General features: G+C 41.7%; 1 long non-coding RNA gene across 1 annotated transcript; it reads right to left on the bottom strand.

Annotated features, from left to right (window-relative positions):
- Positions 1-1,121: 1,121 nt before the first annotated feature.
- On the bottom strand, positions 1,122-9,827 carry LOC116453462. Its single transcript, XR_004243825.1, has 3 exons — positions 9,664-9,827; positions 8,671-8,853; positions 1,122-1,282 (listed from the first exon to the last, which is right to left on the bottom strand). It is a non-coding gene; the product is annotated as an uncharacterized LOC116453462 (long non-coding RNA).
- Between the last annotated feature and the right edge of the window lie 12,867 nt (positions 9,828-22,694).

Raw genomic sequence — 22,694 nt, 5'->3', positions numbered from 1 at the left:
AAAATATAAAACTACTTTTCACATACTTATTTCTAGATTTTTCCTAACACGATGATTACTCATTTCTGGGGTCTTGCAGTGCGCTTTGGATGCAACATTCAATAATTCTGATATAATTTGACAAAAGTATTTAATGTTATATTAAACAGAGAATTCTTTCTACATGATCTTTTTCTAATGGATAACTAGTGTGTCAGACATTAATTGAAATGCCAATATTTTAAAAAAACCCATTGGGATTAAATACAGTATTTCATTGTTCAGTAGTTATATGAACATTTTAATGCTTTCATTAAAAGTGGTTTTTAAAGGTCATGAAGCATACTTGGTTTCAAACCGCTTTTCAGAAAGCAACTTGCTGAACTATAAATTTTTCTAAGATTTTTGGACACGCTGCTAAGCTTTCAGTGAAAATACTGTGATATATTGCAAGTGTTAGAGCATTAACTGCCAGTGTGTGTATTTGGGTGACCATATAAAGTGTAGTCTGCCGGATGGCTGCTACTGCTGTGCATTTTTCTTTAATATGTGCCATATTTTATTTTATTTATTTATTTTTAAACAACCAACATGACTTGAGGGTTTTTACAAATGCATCCAAAACACATCAGTGACTCCTATGGAGTAGGTGTCTATTTAACAGGGTGGGAGAAGAGGGGCTCCAGCTCCCATCAGTCTGGCAGGCAGAGCTGTGTCCCAGCTAGGTCAGGCCCAGGTCCTCTCGTGACTAATGTGGGGAGAACAAGCTGGGCCAGGCTGTTCTTGGACACACAGAGGCACCAGAATGCCAGCTGCTCTCCTTCCCTTCTCTCTTTGTGTCAATGGGTGTGCCTTGGATGTTCCACAGGTGTTTGTGTCCCATCCTATCTCCTACCTCTGTTGGGAAATGAGGATTTTCACTCCCTGTTCCCCTCCACTGAGTAGAACTGCCAGGCAGGATTTAAGCTGAGCAGCTCCATGAGGGACCAGTGCAAGATCTGCAGTGAGCAGATGAAGGGAAGCCTGGCAGAGCACCAGGAGCTGCAGCAGTGTAGGAGACCAAAGATGCTGACAGTCCCTGATGGTCGAAAGTGCTACTTTCCCAACCAAGGAGTCCCACTGGAATGTTATGATCTGGAGGTTCTTGAGCCAGCATTGTCCCCCAAGTTCTCAAAATATTCTCAGATTAACAGAACCAATGTCTCGCTGATCCTGCTTTCAGTTTCAGAAGCCAAGAGTTTGCAGTTAATTGTGTCTTTATGCAGTTCCGTTTCAGGAGGCTTCATTCTGTGCAGGGCTGATCCTGTGAGAGGGACAAGCAAATATGATCAGTGCTGCTAACAAGAGCCCCATGTTCCACTGCAGGCTGATATCACTGAACAACACATCCTTTCAAGATGAGGTAGCTCACTGGGATCTGGAGGGACGGGAGTGCCTTGCATCACCCTGCAGATCATTTTGGATGATAGCCTTGCTGCTGGACTTGGGAATTCCATCCAGCCTTCTTCAGCCAGAGCTTCACAGCTGAGCCACCCTCTAAAGGACTGGAGGAAATGTATAGAGAAAGGGCAAGGTCAAGTAACTTTAGGACACCAACAGGGCTGTTGAAGAATCTGTAAGGAGAAAATAATATAATAGTTGGTATCATTATGCTATAATAGTGATATTGGTATGAGTGAAACTTTTGAAGAAGTATTTAGAAATACTAAAATTTCTTCCTTTCCACAGCTGCACAAAAAAGGGCTTTGATTTCTTGAATTTACCAAGAGGAAGAAAGAAAAGGTTTTGCTTTCACAGATGGTTCTCAAAGGATTTAGTGGTTTTGGACACTGGGAAATGTGTAGAAACATCTTTAACCAAGTAGTGTTCATTTTCAGAAGAGGATGGTTGTAGTTCTTTTGTAATTTTTTAGAGGTGAGGTCCTCCCCATCTTTAGAAATGGAAGAATATACTGGAAACTCATTCCTCAGCATGTGGAATGCGTTCAAAACAAATCAACATTTAAGAATTACATTCCATTTCTTTCTGTATATAGGTTTAATCACAGCACATTCCTTCAGCAGTAATGAGAGCTGGCTGGTATTATATCACATTCTCCCCCAGCTTCTGTAATGATATCAAGAAAGCAAGAGAGCTGCCCCTATTATTAAATTTTTGTGAGTAAATTAAAAGGTTAAACTTATTTTCCTGAGACAATTTTAAAAAATAAATATAGTTAAAATTATCCGGACTGTGTTTATTTTTACTAGTCATCATTTACTAAATTTCCCAGAGCCTGACATGGTTGAATTATAGACACCACCCCAAGAGATCATGGAGTTAAAGATGAGTTGATCACTAGAGAATTACACCTCCATTTCCTCTTTCTTTATGATGTATTTCCACTGTATGTGCAACTGATAATGCTAAATGCCTATTTTGCCACCTAATGGTATAGTTCTGAGAAATAAAGTATTATAGCAGATTACACCTAGACAACCCCAAAATTTTTTAAATTTATCAGGTTCAATTTTATCTAGAAAGAGATACATTTGAAATATTTATGAAAGTCTGTTCCCTTTCTTATCACATCTGTAATTTTTTTCTTTTTTTGGTAAAACTTTGTTAATGTGGCCAAAAAAAAATAGAAAAATGAAATTGTGAAGAATGATGACTGTTTCTACCAGCAGATTTGTCTGCCTCTGTGTTAATTTGCCTGATAACTCATTCCCTTTCAAAGCATTCATCAACACCTTTGCTTGCAAAGGGCATTGTTCTCCTGGTCTCCCTCTTTGGCACAGGTTTTTCTTCTAAACCTTCCCTAAGCCAATCATAACTTCTTACTGTAGCTAAAGTACTTCCTGAATTCATTTCATTTCCATCACATTTTTTGTCCTGTTTCTGAATGGAATTCTGTCCTCCATAAGGCTTTCTGTTACCTTCCCTGCTGCTCTTCTGTACAAAAGCAGCAAACCTTACTGCAGTTATGTATAAAATGCTTCTGCATTTCAGGAATGAAGATGAGGAACAGGAAATTTCACTTTGTACAAGATCCCTTTTTTCCCTTTGCAGATTGTGAAAATTGTCAGACTGAAGGATTGTGTTACTGATGAATAGAACAAACTACATTAAAGCATTGAGATGCACATGCTTAAATATCTGATTTTACTCTGTCACTGTTGCTGCTCAGAGACAAAGAGAGTTAACCTAGCAGTGGAGGACAAATCTATCAGAGTTCTGGGATGAAGAAACATGTCTAGACAGGGGCTCTGGATCTCACTAAGGCTCCCTCTGGCATGCAGAGACAATGTTTATGCAAGAGGTCAAGATTCAATCTATTTCTCAAGCTGGAGCTGGAGATGAAGCTTTCCAGGAGAAGAAACTAGGAAGGAAATCTCCACCCATGCACTGGCTACTGCAAAAGGGGACAGCAGCTTGGAGCAGAGACACTTTGGCCCTCTGAGACAGGATGTGTCTTAGGGAAATGATGTGTCTCTGAAATGACTGCAGCTGTGGCTATGAAAAAAATGCACGAGCTTCCATATCACAGGATTTTCCAGTGGTTAGTCACTAAGACAATTTTAAGTCCATCCATCCAGAACAGATTAGTAACTGATGCACAGATATTCCATGCAGTTCTTTAGCCATATTATTTCCTCATCCTGTCCTGCAGGACAGCACTATCCTAATACTTCAGCAGAAGAAGAAAAGGGAGATTTTAGAGACAGGCATTGAACATGGAATAAATAGATGTGTCACAATTTATTATTAGACAGAGGCTGAAGTCCACTTTTTGAGAGGGGTAAATCTGTCGTGAGAAACCATGTCCTGGTGCCTGGGCTGAAGGCTGGAGGTGACACCAATGTGTCAGCCCAGCCCCTTGTCTAGCTCATGTCATAACTGTTCTCTGCTGCAGGATGTGTCTCATAGCCCAGAACCCAGTGGCAGGTGGTGCACAGCATTTTAACAGCCCAGCACACAGGGCAGAACCAAGCTTCAGTTTTTGAGCACAGTGATGTATCTTAGGCTTAAAATACATTCCCTGACTTGTCTTACATCCAAGATTGATGAGACTGCTGCTGACTTGAAGTACAAAATCAGCCTCCAAAAGGTCTCTGTCTGAAAACTATTTCCTTTATTCTTCCATTATTTCCACTTATTTATCTATAGAACACTGTCAATAATACGATTTCTCTACCTGACTCTTGGATGACTGGCTTTGTCAAGTGCTTTGAACGCTACATGCTAAATACTCCAACTGAAATTACTGAGGTTTCCTAAAGAACCACATGTTCCCTTGTGCAACTGCTGAGTGCAACTTTCTCGTGTTGTGAATGAAGCAACTGTAGAATCTCATCTTTTGATTTCCTTGGCTGATATAAAATATTTTCCTAGAAGACCTTAGAAAAGAAGAAGGTTGGAAACATTTGCCTCTTTGTGACGTATCAAGAACTTAGTTTACTACTGTGCTACAACATCTGCCTGCAGATAGTGTCTGATTCAACTTGACAGGGTGTGTATTGTCCCAGTAGAACAGAGCTCAGACAAATGAAATGTTTTGGGGAAGAATCTCAGCCCAAATAAGTATTTAAAGAGTTGATATACAACACTGTTTTAACCAAGCCACATTATTTAGCCACTAAAGGAATATCAAACCTTCTCCAATCTTCTTATTCACTGTGACCCAGCATCAATTTGAAATAATGATTTTGTCATCTGCAAAAGGTGAGCTGTAAAATCTCCTATATTGCAAATCTCTGGGTTTTAAGTACAGTGGTGATGCTGAGAGCAGGGTGCCACTGCCAAGGATGCCAGAAGCTGACTCAGTCCTGCTGCTATAAACTCAAGCCTTAGCCACTGTTGATCAGCAGCGATACACTGGCAGGTGTTTGCCTTGTTAAATCAGTCCTTGGTCTGCCCAGTTAACACCCAGCTTGTACCACAACTTCTGCTTAATGATTTGGAAGAAATAACAAATGTTCTATGATGCACCTTCCATCCATGCAGCCATGGCAAGCAGAGAAGCTTTCCTGACTCTCCAAAAGCCCTGCAACATTGTCTGATAAGCCTTAATACTTTGGCATAATTAGCTTCTTCTCACTGGCCATCATGACTTATCCAAATATCCAGAAATTAATGTTCCAAGCTTTACAGAATTCCATGTGTCAGGGGTTATGATGAGGTTTAAGAGGAGCAATTTATCCCATTCTAACCTGTTGCAGGGATGGCTGTAAGAGACAAATGCAGCTACAGATGCAAGAGGCCAGCAGCGGACTCCTCTTGTGTTGGCAGAGAGGGCATCTTGGGGCAGTGTAAGCCACTTAAAACAGCCCCCACCTCGTAGTTCTGATTTCCTCTGTTTCTTCAAGCAAGTGGAAGTTTTCCCATGTCTCTCACTCAAGTTACTTCCAAAGCTTTCCATTCAAGAGACAAGATTAATTCCAGGAAATGTATCAAATTACAACAATATTGTGTACTCCTGCAGGTAGCTGAATCTGCAAGGTGCAAACCCAAAAATAGCTCACAAAGCCTTAACCCCATGGGATGATTATTTTCTGCCATGAGGAAGCAGGCACTAAGAGTCAGATGAGCTGTCTCAGATTGTGCAAACCACATCTACTCACAGTTCTGGGAATTGCTGAAAGTAGCCCAGGCTGTTCAGCTTTGGAAACTCTCTGCTTTGTCTTGCGTGAAGTCTGGAGGCATTTATAAACATGCTACATGAAAACTATATCCATAAATAAGCTCAATCATGACACAAAAGCATTTGCAGGTTCAATAAACTCAACAATCCCTCTTTTTTAGAAGAAATCTTATTCCTAAAACTTTCTGAACTGCAGAAATACCTAACCTATTCACAGGCTGTATTGGCTTCCTTTGTGCTTTCTTTTAACAGAATCACCCACAAGTCCACTGTGAAATCAATTTGAGAGGATTTAAGACAAAGTTATCTCTAAAAATACCTTTAAAATATTTCATTTTCAAAGTTACAAAGCAAGGTTTTATGCCAGATAAGAAGAGCACAGATATTTAAGTAGGTTAGTGGGTCTAGTGAAGTGCTAAAAGTAACCTAAAGCAAAATCTGTCACCATGTGTCTTGAATCATTCCTTTATTCCACTCTTGAAACCCTTTAAAATAGAACTGGAGGAAAGGTGTTTTTCTCCTTTTCTTTTTAGCATTAGAATTCAGGGGCAACATGTCTAATTAGGCAATGTGTCTAATCAAATATGGGAGGGCTTGGCTCTGCAGTCAGATATAATCACCCAGGCACATCCACCCCCTCTGTGCACATGCACCCATTTGCTGACTTCAAAATTCGGGTTTTTTTAGCAAATGTCATCTCTCATTTGTTCTGCAAAGCATTGCACAGTTTGGTTGCTACAGATTTAACAAACATTTGGATTATGTTGCTAGAAAGACATTACGTTCCAATTTGGGTCTAATACACAGTGGGTTGGCTATGAGGAAGTAAACTTTCTCTTTAGTTAAAATGTTTTTTGTTGGTTTTTTTAATGTCATGTTTATTCCAGGGTTGCTTTTTTCAGTTTGTAACTACAACACACTGAATTCTGTTGACAGCTGCAAATCCGCTGTGCAATACAGCAGATCAAATTTTGTGTTCTGCAGCAGGGTAGGATATCTGCATGTGCTCTTGGTTGTACTGAACAGAAAAGTTTTTAAAGACACTTTGGACAAAAGCTGCAGGAGTGGGCTAATCTGATTTTTTTTAAGCAATTTCTAGGATCATTTGCTATTAAAATTTGGTTTATTAAAAATTATTAGGTCCCCATTGTCAGTCTCCCTCAATCCCCTCTGTTTTTCCTTTCTGACTTAGTTTACATCTTGGAGAGTTGTTACCACTCCCCCTCTGCTTACATTTTCCTTTCCTAATCCCTGTCTGGCCCCAGACTGCAGGTGTTGATATACACTTAAGTACAGATGGGGTAATAGCTTCAGTTAAAGGAACTACATAAAACAGCATTTGTACACAGAAGAAAAATTTCTGCTCAATTCAAGTCAAGTTTGCAAAGCAGTTCTTCAGAAGCGGAATGTGGCTGTCCTGCCTGTCCCATCCCCCTACCCTTATTTCCCTATGTTGGTAATGTTCTCTCTCGGCAAGTTATATGAACTGCAGCAATGGGATTTTTTTAGCCATTAGGGGAAAGGAAATGACATATGGAGAGAATTCAAGTCCCTCCTCATTCCTAGAGAGTCTATCCAGAAAATCAGTGTGCTGAGCTTCATCCAAGTGTTGTTTCCTGTTCAGAATGGGGAAGGGGAGCTGGAGGTGGGAGGAGAGATGGATACGTAACATTAAATTGATGCTTCTGATTAACAGCACAGTCTGCACACGATTTCACAGTATTGCTTTGAACAGAATTGAGCCGCTGCAGCCCAAATATGTGTAGCAATCCAGTGATGAAAGAGCTATTTTTACATCTGTTTCATATAGAGGGTAAAAATGAAGTGATTAGGATGGTAGAAATGTGCTTTGGAGATTACTGAAGATTTTCTGATAACTTTGTACCTCCAATCTTCCATATGCCCACAGAACATTATTAATACTCCTGGTGGTACAACTATTTTACCCCGTGAAGCTGCACACAAAGCACTCTGTTACAGAGAAAAAATTAGGCAGCTTTCCACTATTTTTTATATATATATAAAAATATATATGTATGACCGATGATTTATATATTTATAAATAAATCAGACTTTCAAAAGATGACTCCATAATTTTAATTTCACATTGCAATGCAAATTGAGAAAGAGATGAAATAAAGGAGAATGATTCCTCATTACACTGCCTCTTTTGTTGAGCTCATAGGTGTGATCTAAACTCCCCCACACTGAAGTCAGTGCCATTGATTTTGCTTTCAGTGTGTCGGTCAATTGAAACTGTTCCTGATACATGATTTACACATTACTTTTGAAGCTGGCCCATTATTTTATTTAAATGATCAGCACAACATTTTAATGTGGTCAAACAAGATGTACTTGGTAAGAATTAACAGGATTTTTCTCCATCCTGCTTTATTTTTTCTCTCCCCTCCTCGTCCCTTTAAATCCCAACTTCACTTCCCTCCCACTAATGACACTCCCTAGGGCAGTGGGTGAACTGCAACCTGGAAAGAGGCCACGGCTCTTCCACGAAATCTTCTGGCTTCTGTGAAAGAGCGTCCATTTCCTGGAGCCAGTCTGAGACAGACAGTGCTCTGCAGTCAGAAACAGGACTGGAATCCAGTGAGCCTTAATCCATAGGAAGTGCTATGAAACTCACAACAGATCAATTCTCCCTCAGCTGTCCACAGGCTGAGCTTCTGCCCGCCTCGTGTCAGTGCCATTCCCTGGGTCAGTGAGAAGGAATTGTTTTACAAACACAACGGACAACTTTGCACACTAGGAGCTGGAGTGTTCTTGTGAATGGTTTTCCCTGAAATTTCCAGTTTCAGGGGCTGCACCCCTCCTGGCCTAAGGAGGGGGTCCCCTAACTCCCTCTTAGCCTTTTTTCCTAACGTCCCTCTGAAGGCTGAAGGGTTAATGTGTTTCCTGTTAAGTTTTAAGTGAAAGTCACGACATTTTCCTCTATAGGTCAAATATAACTAGACACAATTAACCTTCATTAATTACTTCTGTTTTGACTAACAGTGCCTCTTCCCCAATTTACACACTTTCCAAAGTTTAGACCTGTACTTAAATCTACATCATACCTTATCACAAAGGAGCTTCAATACTCCTGGAACAATCCTATATTCAGCAAAAGGATAACTGTGACCAGAAGTGCCATGGGTTAATTACAGGGACGGACATCAGGATTCCCAGGCTCCAAGTGAATTCTGCCAGCAACTTTCTGAATGTCTGTGGATAACTTTCTTGTGTCTCAGTTTGCTCTGCTGTAAAATAGATTTAGAAACAGAAGAGATCTGTGAAATATTGTTGGGTAGTGAATTCCTTTTCCTGTAGAACTACAGCTGCTTCTTGCTGCTGATACACCACTGTGTTTCTGTGCAATTTAAATCATTCTGGATAGAGCAGCAGGAAGCAGTTTTGCTTAAGAGAATATTTCAATCTAATTCACAGGAAAAGAAAAAATAGATTTCTACGATTTAACTATTTCTAACTTTCCCACAGTTTAAACTGTCCTTCCTGCAGGGGAAAGCGAACAGATGTGCTACTGAACTACAGAACTGCAAAGTCCCTGCCCTCCTTCCAGAGCCTGGCACCTTCGGGAACAGCAAATGGAACAATCAGCCAGGCAGCATCTGCTGCCATCAGAATTTCAGAGGCAGTTACGTTTGCTGAGATGTCAGACTGCAATCTTGCCATCTCTCCACAGATAAAATAGCATTAGCAACAACTGCATTCCAAGCCAGTTGATGTCAGCAGGGGTCTATTATTGTTGCTCTCAGCACAGAGGAGTTGGCAGACTGACACACAGGCCACCAGACATTGATTCCAGCCCTTGTCCTCAATGACGCATTTGACAAATAAAGAGGACAAGCTCTTAAATCTGACTGGGCTATGCACAAAAAAAAAAATCCCCCCCAAAAACCAAACCTAACAAACTAAAAACCAGAAGCAATAACAATTCTCCTCCTTTTAGCTCCTACCACTTTTTTGAAGCTAGAGACACAGCCTCATGGGTGACTGTGATCCTAACCTCAGAAATAGTTTGCATTTTCTTACAAAAAGGAGTGACTCACCCCAGTCATTTAATCTTTGTAGATTTTTGCTTGTGGACATACAATGCTGCCAACAGGACTCACTGATGGATAGGCTGAACACATTTTTCTTGGATAAAAACAAAGTCTCAGTCCCCAGAATGTTAATTATTAAGCCACTGAGCTGTCAGGCATCTAAAGAAGAATGTGCAGTGTTCTATTATTAACATATTGGATAAATATGAAATAAGTAATTCAGAAAAAAATAAATAGAGATAATACTATTGAACAAGTGTTCTGCATTTACTATATACAGAGACAGAAAATCCAAATTAATTGCATATGCTAAAGAGCAATTAAAGGAGTTGCATTTTTAAGTAACAGTACCTTGATTTTAAAGGGGCTTTTAAAAAGTTGTATCTTATATTCGATATTTAACCTGGTTAAACACTTGGGAGTTAGTACACAGATGTTTTGTGTAACCACATTGAGTGCCCCGAAGCTGTAGATCAGGTTTTTTCCCCAGGAAAATGGAGCAGATTGCACCTGAGTGTTCCCAGTGGGATTATCCCGCCCCCAGCGGGGTTGGGGAGGTGCCGGCACCACTCTCTGCCGGCCCCTGAGCTGCTTTACAGCGGTATAACACCCGGGATTCTGAACCCACGAGTCCTTACGGCACTGCCCGTACAAACCCCCAGACATCAAATACGGGCTAGTAACGATTCGTTTATTAAAGCTGACTTTGCATAATTGCTTTTAGAGAGGTTAATTCTTTCAGTTCTCTACACACAGATGTTATAAACATATATTATAGTATTGGCTTCTCACAAAGTATAAAGGTAGATATTATATAATGTTAGAAATGCTTTTTGCTGTGTGGATGTAGTTTTCTCTCTTTTTAGCAAGAATGTTAGCAAGTGTGACCAAGTAAGATAACCTCCAAGCGAACAGAGGATAAGGCCCGAGAAGCTGCTAATCAACACTTTGTCCAGGGAACAAAAGGGCCCAAAGGCTACTCCGCCCGGAGAACGGGCGGCCAGGAGAGTCCGAGAGCCATTATCACCGCTCTGCCCGGAGAGACGAAGAGGCCCAAAGCTGCAATCAGCCCTGACTGTCTGGAAAATTAAGAGATCCACCCTACCATCGACTCTTACCTAGCGAGCCCAACCCCAAGAATCAAAAGAAATAAAACCGCAAAGCAGAAGAACACGCATGCTCTAAAAAGGCGGACCCAAGGAGTGCCCATGCAGAACAGCTCTGGGAAAAGTTTGAATATTAATAGAGAACAGACAGTAAAAATGGTATAAAAAGGACTCACCTCGAGCATCAGGTGTGCTCTTGGCAGAGCGCCAAGGCACCCAGCCATTACCTCTTTGCTTTATTTTATGTGTCTCTTATTGTCTTTATATAAAACCCTTCAAATTGTCACAGGAGAGTGAACCTCGTTTTTCACAATTGGGGCTCGTCCCGGATCTACACCTCGCCTCTGAAAAGCGTGGGAGGATTCAAAAAGTGAGGGTAAGGCGCCTCCCACCCACGTTGGCAAGGTCCTTGCTTAGCATCCTCTGGCGCGGTTTGGTGGCAGCAGGGCAACACCCGGAGGACAAGAAAGACACAAAAATAAAGCAAATGAAAGAGAGCGCTCTCGACAAAAATCCCACAGACACTGGAAAAGAAACAGGACTGGTAAGTATTGTCCAAAGAAAAAGGGGGTAGTTACGGAAGATGAGTGTGTGTGAATGAGACGCGGACTGGTTGCCCCCAGATCTGCGAAGCGAGTGTGGCAGTCTCTGAGTGCTGCGGTTCCGTCTTGTTCGCGAGAACAGCGGCCAGCGAGGAGACGAAGCGAGAGATAAGAGGAGTGAAAGAATCTCCCGGGGGTGACTGGGACGGGGTCCCAGGGAAGGGGTTGCAAAGTGGGAGCTACCCCCCCCATATGCTGGGTTGAGGAAAACTCCAAGAGCACCCAGGGTCTAAAGGTACCCCAAGAGAATTTGGGGTTGGATGCTAGCAGTGCTGAGTTGAGGGAAATCCAAGAACACCCAGAATCCTAAGGATTATATCATACCCACGCGTAGATACTAACAAGTGACTTGAAAGAGGTACCTTATTATTCTGTTGTGAGTAAGAATGAGTGAGTGAACAAATATTAAAAAAGAGTGAATGTGTGAATGAAAAACTGTGTAATTAGAAGTTAACTTTGTTTTTGGGGAAGGTGGGCTATAATAAATTTTTTTTTGTTTTTTGTACTGTGAAAGGGTGGGTAGTATTTTACAGTAGTGAAAATTGGTGTTTTAAAGGAATGAATTAGTATTTCAAAGGGGGGGGGATAAATTGGTATTTTGAGTAAGTTAGAATAGAAAACTCCTGAAAAAATGAGACAACAACCTAGTAAATAAAGTTCAAATTATAAAAGGGTGCCAGAGGATATACCCCAAGACAGTCCCCTCGGGGTCAAACTCGCAAACTGAGAAACTGATCCTTCTACAAAAAGAAAAGATAAAGTAAAAATGATTCAATTCTTCGTGAAAGAGTGGGTAAAAAAAGAAATCAATTCTGATCATGTGTACTGGCCAAAATATGGGGTCTGATGAGGCATGGATTTGCCAGGCTCTAAATGTATTTGTAAATTCAAAAGAGCCATCTCACCCTGAGGAGGGAGAATATGCTTCTTGCTAGACAGGGATTACAAAACCTCTGGGAACCAAAGTCTTTAAAATATCAGAAACCCCAGAAGAGAAGCAAACAGAAGAGAAAAAAGGCTGGGACCCTTTAGAAGTATTTCCTCCGCCGCCAGTACCAGAGGCTGCCCCCCTCCCCCTGGCTCCGGGGTTCCCTCGCCAGCCACCCCTCCACCCACACCGAGGGCCTTTCCCCCCGAAGCCCCCCCTCCGCCCACACCGGGGGCCTTTCCCCCGCCAGCCCTCCCGCCCCAATGGAGCTGGGGGGGAGCCCTGCCCCCGCCCATGCCGGGGATCCCACCCTTCCCGTATATCTCGAGAATCCCAGCACCCTCAATTGAATCAAGGGAAACGGCACACATCCCAGCTTCAGCCCCCACCTCTCCTGCCTTGAGAAACCCGGCTTCAGCACCGGACCCCACCTCCTGCGCTCCGGAATATTTGGCTTCACTGCCATACCCCACCCCCACCCTCTGCACCTCAGAATATTCGGCTTCAGCGCCAGACTCTGAATCTGCCCCTCCTCCCCAGGGGAGTTCGGTGCTTTCTTCCCAATAAACCCTCTTCTTAACGAAGGAGCACCATACCAGAATACAAGAGGTGCCATTAAGGCTCAGAGGCAGCCCAACAATCCCTCCATTGCTAAACAAACAGAGGGAAGCCGAGAAATTCATTTATTACCATTAAGAGAAGTACCTATGGGAGGAGGGGGAACCGGCTTTGTGAATGCCCCTCTAACCTCTACAGAGGTTAGGACTTTCAAAAAGGAAATTAAAGAATTATTAGAAGACCCCATAGGTACAGCTGAACAGTTGGACCCGTTCTTAGGTCCCAACATTTTCACTTGAGAAGAAATGCAATCAATAATGAAAATAATATTCTCCCAAGAAGAAAGAGAAATGATTAGAATTGCTGAAATAAAAATTTGGGAAAGAGAAAATCAACAAGGTCCACCCGGGGATCAGAAAATGCCCATTACACCTCCTAACTGGAACCAAAATGATGAAGCTGTGATATGAATGATTATCGTAATTTGATAATCAAGGAAATAAAAGAGGGGGCACCCCGAGGACAAAATGTCAGAAAGGCCTTTGAAGGGCAGCAAGGGAAAGAAGAAACCCCGACTGAGTGGCTGGAGAAGCTCTGGAAGAATATGAAACAATATTCTGGAATAGACCCGGAGTCCCTAGCAGGGCAAGCCCTGCTAAGAGTTAACTTTGTCACTCATGCCAGGCCAGATATTAGGAAAAAATTAGAAAAAATAGAAGACTGGTACGAGAAACCATTACAAGACCTAGTAAGGGAAGCTCAAAAGATATATGTCCGGAGAGATGAAGAAAAAGCCAAAGTGGAAGCAAAGATCATGATAGGCACTATGCGAGAGAATACCTTCCAAAAAAATCTAAATCAAAAGCCCTCAAGTAACACTCCTAAACATTCAGGGTTCAGAAATAGTGGAAGGGAGAAAAATAAAACCTCAGCACAGTCAAGATTCCAAGAACAACCCAGGGATGCCTGTTTTTATTGCAAGGAAGAAGGGCATTATAAAAGAGAATGCCCCCACCTGAGGAGGGATCTGAAAATATTTCAAAAGACACACACAGAAGAAAAATAGGGAAGTCATGGGCTCTATTTTTTAGGGGATAAATACCGTCTGGAGCCTTTGATAACTTTAAAAGTAGGCCCCCAAGAAGAAGTATTAGAATTTATAGTTGACACTGGAGCAGAAAGGACTTGTGTGATGAATATTCCAAAAGGGTGTGATGTAAGTAATAATATAGTAAAAGTAACAGGAGCAAAGGGGGAAGGATTTAAGGTCCCTGTCATTAAAGATGTGGTTATTGAAGGGGAAACAAAAATAGAGATAGGAGATGTTTTGTTAGTTCCTGGGGCTAGCAGCAATTTATTGGGAAGGGATTTACAAATCCAGCTAGGGATTGGAGTCATACCAGACGAAGGGAAAATGACGGCCAAAGTGTTAAAACTTAGCCAAGAAGATGAAAGAAAAATTAACAGAGAGGTTTGGGCTGGGTAAGGGAATAGGGGTGAACTAGATATTGACCCCATAAGAGTCACAATTGAAAAAGAAAAATGTCCCATTCGTGTACATCAGTACCCTATATCTTTAGAAGGGAGAAAAGGCTTAAAACCAGTAATAGAAGAATTAATAAAAGATGGGACACTAGAACCTTGTAAATCCCCTCATAATACCCCTATTCTCCCAGTAAAGAAATCTGATGGAAATTATAGATTAGTGCAAGATTTAAGAAAAGTAAACAAAAGAACATGGGCCTGCTACCCTATGGTTCCTAATCCCTACACTCTTTTAAGCAAAATTCCACCTCAACATCAGTGGTTTAGTGTGGTGGATCTTAAAGATGCCTTTTGGGCCTGCCCACTGGCAGAGGAAAGCCAAAATATTTTTGCCTTTGAATGGAAAGATCCAAACACAGAGAAAAAGAACCAACTGAGGTAGACTAAACTGCCAAAGAGGTATTGTGAGGCCCCAAATTTATTTGGGCAAGCCTTAGGAGAAATATTACAAACCTTCCCCACTCCCCCAGGAATACAAATTATCCAATATGTAGATGATCTTCTAATATCAGGAGAAGATGAAATTAAAGAAGCCACTATAAAGCTTCTAAATTTTCTTGGGGAAAAGGGACTAAGGGCATCAAAAAAGAAATTACAGTTTGTAGAATCAGAAGTAAAATATCTCGGCCACCTGATAAGAAAGGTAGCCGAAAACTAAGTCCTGAAAGAATTACAGGGATTTTATCCCTCCCTCCTCCCTCTTCAAAAAAGGAGGTTAGGAGACTGCTGGAGCTACTGGGATATTGCAGACTATGGATTGAAGGATATACACAAGCAGTAAAATTTTTATATGAAAAATTAACAGGGGGAGGCAATATACAATGGACCAAAGATGATGATAATAAATTAGAAAAACTGAAGTTGAAACTAGCCTCGGTACCAGCCCTAAGCTTACCCTCACTAGAAAAACCCTTTCATTTATATGTGAATGCAAAAAATAGAGTAGCTCATGGTGTATTAGTCCAAGAATGGAGAGAGGTGAGAAGACCAATAGCTTATTTATCTAAACTATTGGACCCAGTAAGCCGTGGCTGGCCAGTATGCATTCAAGCCATAGCAGCTACTGCTATTTTGGTAGAAGAGAGCCGTAAGCTCACCTTTGAAAGTAAACAGATTGTATACACACCCCATGCAGTCCGAAATGTGCTAAATCAAAAAGCTGAAAAATGGTTAACAGACTCCAGGATATTAAAATATGAAGCAATTCTGATTGACAGTAATGATCTAACTATAGAAACAAGCAAAAGTCTCAATCCGGCCCAATTCCTGTATAGAGAACCAAAAGATGACCTAGCACATGATTGCTTAGAAATTATTCAATACCAAACAAAAGTTCGAGAAGATCTAGCAGAACAAGCCTTCTTAGAAGGGGAAAGAATATATGTGAAAGGTTCATCCAGATGCTTGCAAAGAAAAAGAATGTCAGGATATGCCTTAGTCGATAGGATAAATATGCAGACCATCAAAAAAGGAAAACTACCTTCAAATTAGTCGGCGCAATCTTGTGAATTATATGCTCTAAAGAGAGCACTAGAGCATTTAGCACACAAAAAGGGGACCATCTATACTGATTCAACATATGCCGTTGGAGTAATACATACCTTTGAAAAGATCTGGAAAAAAAGGAGTTTACTAAATTCAAAGGGGAAGGAATTGATACATGAAGGCCTGATTTCAGAAGTTTTGGAGGCATTAAAATTGCCTGAAGAAATAGCCATAGTGCATATCAAAAGACACCAAAAAGGGATGACACCAGAAATAAGAGAGAATAATCTAGCAGACCAAGAAGCCAAAGATGCAGCAGAAAATGGGACTAAACTAATTATGTTAATCCTGACCCCAGAAAAGGGAGAATTGGAAATCCCCAAATTTAGTAAAGAAGAAGAAAAGGAATTATTTAAGATAGGGAGAGAACAAGATCAATCTGGAAAATGGAAACTCCCTGATGGGAGACAGTTACTTAATAAGCCACTCACTAAGAGAATATTAAAAGATATGCATCAAAAAACTCATTGGGGTACTCAAGCTTTGTGTGATCATTTTCTGAGAAATTATGAGTGTATTAGAATGTTTAAAGTAGCAAAACAAATAACTGGGAACTGTATAACTTGCCAAAAAATGAATAGGAAAATAATGAGAAAAACAACATTAGGAGGCCGTAAGTTAGCTCTGCGACCATTCCAAAGTATCCAAGTAGATTTCACTGAACTTCCTCAAGTACAGAGATGGAAGTTCCTATTAGTAATAGTAGACCATCTAACTCATTGGGTAGAAGCAGTTCCTGCTACTAGAGCTCCAGCTAACATAGTATGCAAAACCCTTCTGGAACAAATTATTCCCAGATATGGAATGGTTAATAAAATAGACTCAGATAGAGGAACACATATTACATCCAAAGTCTTACAACAAATAACTCAAGCCTTAGGGATAAAATGAGAATTACATACCCCCTGGCACCCACAAAGTTCAAGCAGAGTAGAAAGAATGAAGCAGACTTTGAAAAAAACTTTAACAAAATTAATGATTGAAACTCAAATGTCATGAGTAAAGTGCTTACCTTTGGCTCTGTCGAGAGTCCGAACACAGCCCAGGTCAGACCTGGGAGTATCTCCTTATGAGATGATGTTCGGATTACCCTTCCTTACCACTCAACATGAAACAGCCACTTATGAAGTAGGAGAAATAAGTGTCAGAAAATATGTCACCACAATTGCCAGAACACTTGAAAATTTGCGGCTGAAAGGAATGATCCCTCAAACCACAACTTTGGAGTTCAAAATTCATAATATCCATCCAGAAGAATGGGTACTAGTAAAAACATGGAAAGAACAATCTTTGACTCCACAATGGGAGGGTCCTTTTCAGGTACTGCTGATGACTGAGGCCGCAATCTGGACCAAAGAACGAGGGTGGATCCATGCCAGCAGAATCAAAGGACCTATGAAAGAACCTAAAGAATAGACTGTAATATCCAAACCAGGTGATACCAAATTGATTCTTAAACGGAGGCCAGGTAGCAATGAACTAAAACAATCTAAATAATCCAAGAGATATGCAAAGAATCACACCTAACTGAGAAGTAAAAGCCAAATTTATATCAGTGGTTTCAAGTGCCCCCTGGACAAATTCTGGGACATCTTGGAGAAGAATATTCTCACTTCAAACAGGAAGAGTTGGGACTGTATCAAACAGGGAACTCTCATGTTCTGATTCTAGCCTGTGATTCGTATTAAGAAGGGGGAGAATCACAACTTCCATCAGTGCCACATCATATACCCTGTTTGAATCATTCTAACACGGGGCATGCCAGCCAGGTCAAATATAAGTAATTAATCTGTAGGAAAATTGGCATTTCACACCATCGACACCCTAGCTGTAAAGAGTGTCAAGCACAAAATCGACCCCCTATCCAGACAAAATCATAAGCAACAAAAGCAATAACTTTGCTCTGCAGATGGGAATTACTAGTGCCTGTTGAATGGGAAATACCTAAGATACGATAAGATACTACAGTTAAAAAAAGGTGCCAAAAGAAATTTGCCTAAAAGCTACAAAGGAAGTGACAAAGAAATAGAGGGCAAGACCGGATTGGCCACTGTACTCACCACCGAGAAAAACAAATACACCTGCTATGGGTTGCAACTTCATAGGCAAGGGAAGTGGGAGTATAAGCCATGCCGGACGTCTGTTATTCCTTCTTTTGTCACTTATCCTGGTCCCTTTTGGGACACCAGCAAGACCATGTTACAAATGCTATCGAAAGCTCTACATGGAAAGACACCGGGGCTTCTTTATTACTCATACCCATATCAACAGTCGCTGTTATGACTCACCCAAATTAGGTATTTGCATGCATAAAGGAGAAAAATATTAGATTACAGAAAATTTGGGAACAAGTGGAAACAGACTAGGAAGTAATTGTCCAAAAGGAGAAAAATGGATTTGCTTCACAGCTGCCACCAGGGGAACAGTCCAAGATTTAGTAAAAGAACAAGTGGCAAGTAAAAATACAAAGCCAGCACAGCAACCTTGCCCTATATTCACCTCACGTCAGGACCTGTATGCAAAGCTTAAACAACAGTTAAAAGAGAAAAAACCCCAAGGTTAAGAAAAAACCTGTTTGTAGAATTGAAAGAGAAGATGGGTAAAGAACTTAACATAACCAACTGTTGGGTCTGTGGAAGAGCTTTAATGACAGAAGAATGGCCATAGAAAGGTAGCGGCGTGAGCCCGGTAGAACTCCTTAAATAGAACCGGACAAATAAAAGAGGGAGGAACCAACCTAAGGAGTGGATTTTAAGTTCAACAGTGATAAGGGAAGAATGTCTCTGGCGAACTGAGAAAAACTTTCTTAATGAAGTAAAAACCACTCCCTGTAAAAGGTATAAAGTGAGTAACAAAACTTCAACATAGTGGGTCCCAGAAAAACCAACTTAGTATTGAGCTCAGAAAAAAAGAAAAGACTGTGTATATGATAATGAAATTGGACTCTTTCAGTGTAATGACAAGGAAAAATCCTTATTTTGGAATCCCAGAAATATCCAAATTTTGAGAGAATATAAATCAACAAGAAGGTGATTATTGGAAAGCACCAGATGGCTTATTTTGGATATGTAGGAAAAGGGCATACCCAAGACTCCCTTCACATTGGAAAAAGAGTTGTACACTAAGAATCATTCAACCAGGGTTTTTCCTTTTACCAGAACCAGAGGGAGATCAATTAAGAATACCTGTCTATGAAGACTTCAAAAGAAATACAAGAAATTTGATTGGAGGATTCCAAAAATGGAAAGATGAAGAATGGCCCCCTGAATGAATATTAAAAACATATGGGCCAGCTACCTGGGCACAAGATGGAAGTTGGGGATATCAAACCCCAATTTACATGCTAAATCGTATCATCAGACTCCAAGCTCTTGTAGAAATCATAACCAATGAAACAGCTGGGGCTATAGAATTAATAGTCAGCCAGCAACGCTAAACCAGAGCTGCAATATATCAAAATAGGCTGGCTTTAGACTATTTACTGGCTGAAGAAGGGGGTGTATGCGAAAAGTTCAATACATCAGATTGTTGTTTAAAAATTGATGACGTTAGGGATGCCGTTCTAGATATCGCCAACAATATCAAAAAAATAGCCCATGTACTGGTCCAAAAATAGAAATCAATGATGACTGCTAATAGTGAGATAGCATATTGAGGAAAGAATAGTGAAAAAAAGCTAGGTTTCTTCCTCTTATGTGCTACAGCTAGTCTAATATTTCTCCCTTGCTTGATCCCCTGTTTTATTCGGCTAATCACCAGCGTAGTTCAAGGCATGCAAGTTGTAGCAATGCCTACCGACCCAAAGTTGGCTATGTCTGGAACAGCACAAAAAATTACAGTACTAAAAAGACGAAGTGATATAAAAGACCCTCTCGAAGAAGCCAAATTGATCTGTGAAAAGAACGAACAGACATTAGAAGCCAAGAAAAAAGAATTATTGCTCAAGCCAAATGATTTATAAAATAGAAAAAGGGGGGGATTGTTATAAACATATAATATTGGCTTCTCGCAAACTATAAAGGGAGATATTATATAATGTTAGAAATGCTTTTTGCTGTGTGGATGTAGTTTTCTCTCTTTTTAGCAAGAATGTTAGCAAGTGTGACCAAGTAAGATAACCTCCAAGCGAACAGAGGATAAGGCCCGAGAAGCTGCTAATCAACACTTTGTCCAGGGAACAAAGGGCCCAAAGGCTACTCCGCCTGGAGAACGGGCGGCCAGGAGAGTCCGAGAGCCATTATCACCGCTCTGCCCGGAGAGACGAAGAGGCCCAAAGCTGCAATCAGCCCTGACTGTCTGGAAAATTAAGAGATCCACCCTACCATCGACTCTTACCTAGCGAGCCCAACCCCAAGAATCAAAAGAAATAAAACCGCAAGGCAGAAGAACACGCATGCTCTAAAAAGGCGGACCCAAGGAGTGCCCATGCAGAACAGCTCTGGGAAAAGTTTGAATATTAATAGAGAACAGACAGTAAAAATGGTTGTCTTGGTTTGAAAGACAGGTGTCTGCTAAGGAAGGCAGAAGCCTCCCTTGGAATGGCAGATGCAACCCCTTTCCCTCCAAGTTATTATAATTTTGAAATCAAGGGCTTTTAGGCAAAGATGTGGGAAAATAGGAATAACAGTTCTTTACTATTATATATCTAACCAGTCAAACAAAACAACAACAACTCTGGCAGTAACAGCAAACACAAACCCAGTCCCAGCCTTTCGGCTGTCAGGCCCTTTCCCCTCGGGTGCAGTTCCGCTCGCAGCCGGCAGGGGCGCTGGCGGCTCCCGGTGAGCAGGGCAGGTGCGATGGTTCCCCCGCGGCTGCAGGGGGCGCTCCGGAGCGAGCTCGGGGAGCACGCGGCACTGGTGCCCTGGGATCCCGGGGAGGGATGGGACAAAGAAGCTTCACAGACGCCTGGGCAGCCGATCCCGGTGTCCGGCCAGACCCTCGGGAACAGCAGGCTGGAACGGCGGGCTGGAGTGGCAGGGACGAGCACAGATCCCAGAGGACAGACGAGATGTATCCAAACGGTGAACCCCCCGGAGGTCGGGCAGGCAGGGCAAGCACGGCTACAGCGTAGCGGAGGCTCGAAGCAGCAGCAGGGCAGGGTGGCCACCGCCCAGCCTCCAGCAGGGCAGGGAAAACAGCTTTGGGATCCCGGCGTTGTTTCCAGCAGAAAAGAAAAACGGCCGAAGAAGAAGCACCAGCAGCTCCTTTCTCTGCAGCTTCTCTCTCCAAATGCCCAGAGCGAACTGACCCCACACCCAGGTGAAACAAAGGAGGAGCCAGGCCCACCCCAGCCCCAATGGGCAGCTTTTTGTCTTTCTTAAGTACAGCCATTTGTCCCCTAGCAACATGCATATGGGAACAAATTCCTTTAACAGGAAAAAACTAGGACTAAACTAAAACCCCAACAATGGTATAAAAAGGACTCACCTCAAGCATCAGGTGTGCTCTTGGCAGAGCACCAAGGCACCCAGCCGTTACCTCTTTATTTTATGTGTCTCTTATTGTCTTTATATTAAACCCTTTAAATTCTCACAGGAGAGTGAACCTCGTTTTTCCACACAGAAAATCATGATTTTTCCTAAATGATGGTTTTAGGTCAAGGGTAGAGGTTTGCCAACAAAGCAAAGGACACAGGAGGCTTCAAAGCAGGCACATAAATGCCCTGTTTGGTTGCTTTTTCCCCCAGAAAAGTAAAGACTCCAGTATTACAAGCAAAGTGTGGCAATACCAGACTCTGGTCCCAGGGCAGCTGTAGAACCTGTGGTGGCCCTGTTCTCACTTTGGCACTGCCCCCAGCTGCTTCCAGAGGTCCTGGGTGCCACCTGCAGCCTCACCCTTCAGTACAGGAGCAGGCAGGGCTGGGAACAGACCACAGATCCAGTTCGGCCTCTTTAGAGACACCTAAAATAAGGCTTAGTACATGCTGCAGCTTTTTTGGAGTTAAAGAAAAACAGCTAAAGTGGTACAGGCCAAAGTATGAAGGTCATAGTTAATCATTTGAGGGCAGTGTGATTTTTGCAAGCTAGTCTCCTTTGTGACAGGTAAAATCTGCAAAGCCTGCTGCTACATCAGTGACCAAGACCACAGTCTGAGCTGGATGCAAGAACTCCCGTAGCTTCAATAGCCCAGGCAGGACTATCATTATAGCAGTGACTCACAGGGATTGCTCTGCACAAAAGAGTATTGTTGCTAACAAGATGTATAGGACTGTAGCTGCAGACAAATTATCTGCTGCCCTTTGTAACATCACAACCAGCAATACCCAAGACCCAGAGAAGTCCCATGGATGAAATGTCATGACCAGCCTCCAGTCATTGGCCAGCAAGTGTGGGACAGGGAACAGCAGACCTACCCCACACTAATGAAAGTAAGAGTGACATCATCTACATTAGCAATAACCCAATTAAAGAAAGCTTTGTTAGCAGCACACAAGAGTGAATTCTTCATGAAGCACACCTGATCTTCCATGGATTGCCAAAGAGTTACACCCAAATCCACTTTTCTATGTATCTGCACTTCAAAACAAACTTAGAAGCACACAAAAGGTTACTAATGTAGGAGACAAAACCAGATTCTTCTATCAGGTTCACCTAGCAGAATAAGAGGGTTTTTTTTGTTTTGTATTTGTTTAGTTTTTTATTCCCCTCCATCCATAAAGGTAGAAGCAAAGCCCATGGGAACTCTGGGAGAATTGCCTACATATCAGAATTTTTCCCCCTAATCTTTTATTTAAAAAGTGACATGCTGTGG

This window comes from Corvus moneduloides, chromosome 19, assembly GCF_009650955.1.
Source record: "Corvus moneduloides isolate bCorMon1 chromosome 19, bCorMon1.pri, whole genome shotgun sequence".
Classification (NCBI taxonomy): Eukaryota; Metazoa; Chordata; class Aves; order Passeriformes; family Corvidae; genus Corvus; species Corvus moneduloides.
This window is presented reverse-complemented; position numbering and strand designations above follow the sequence as displayed.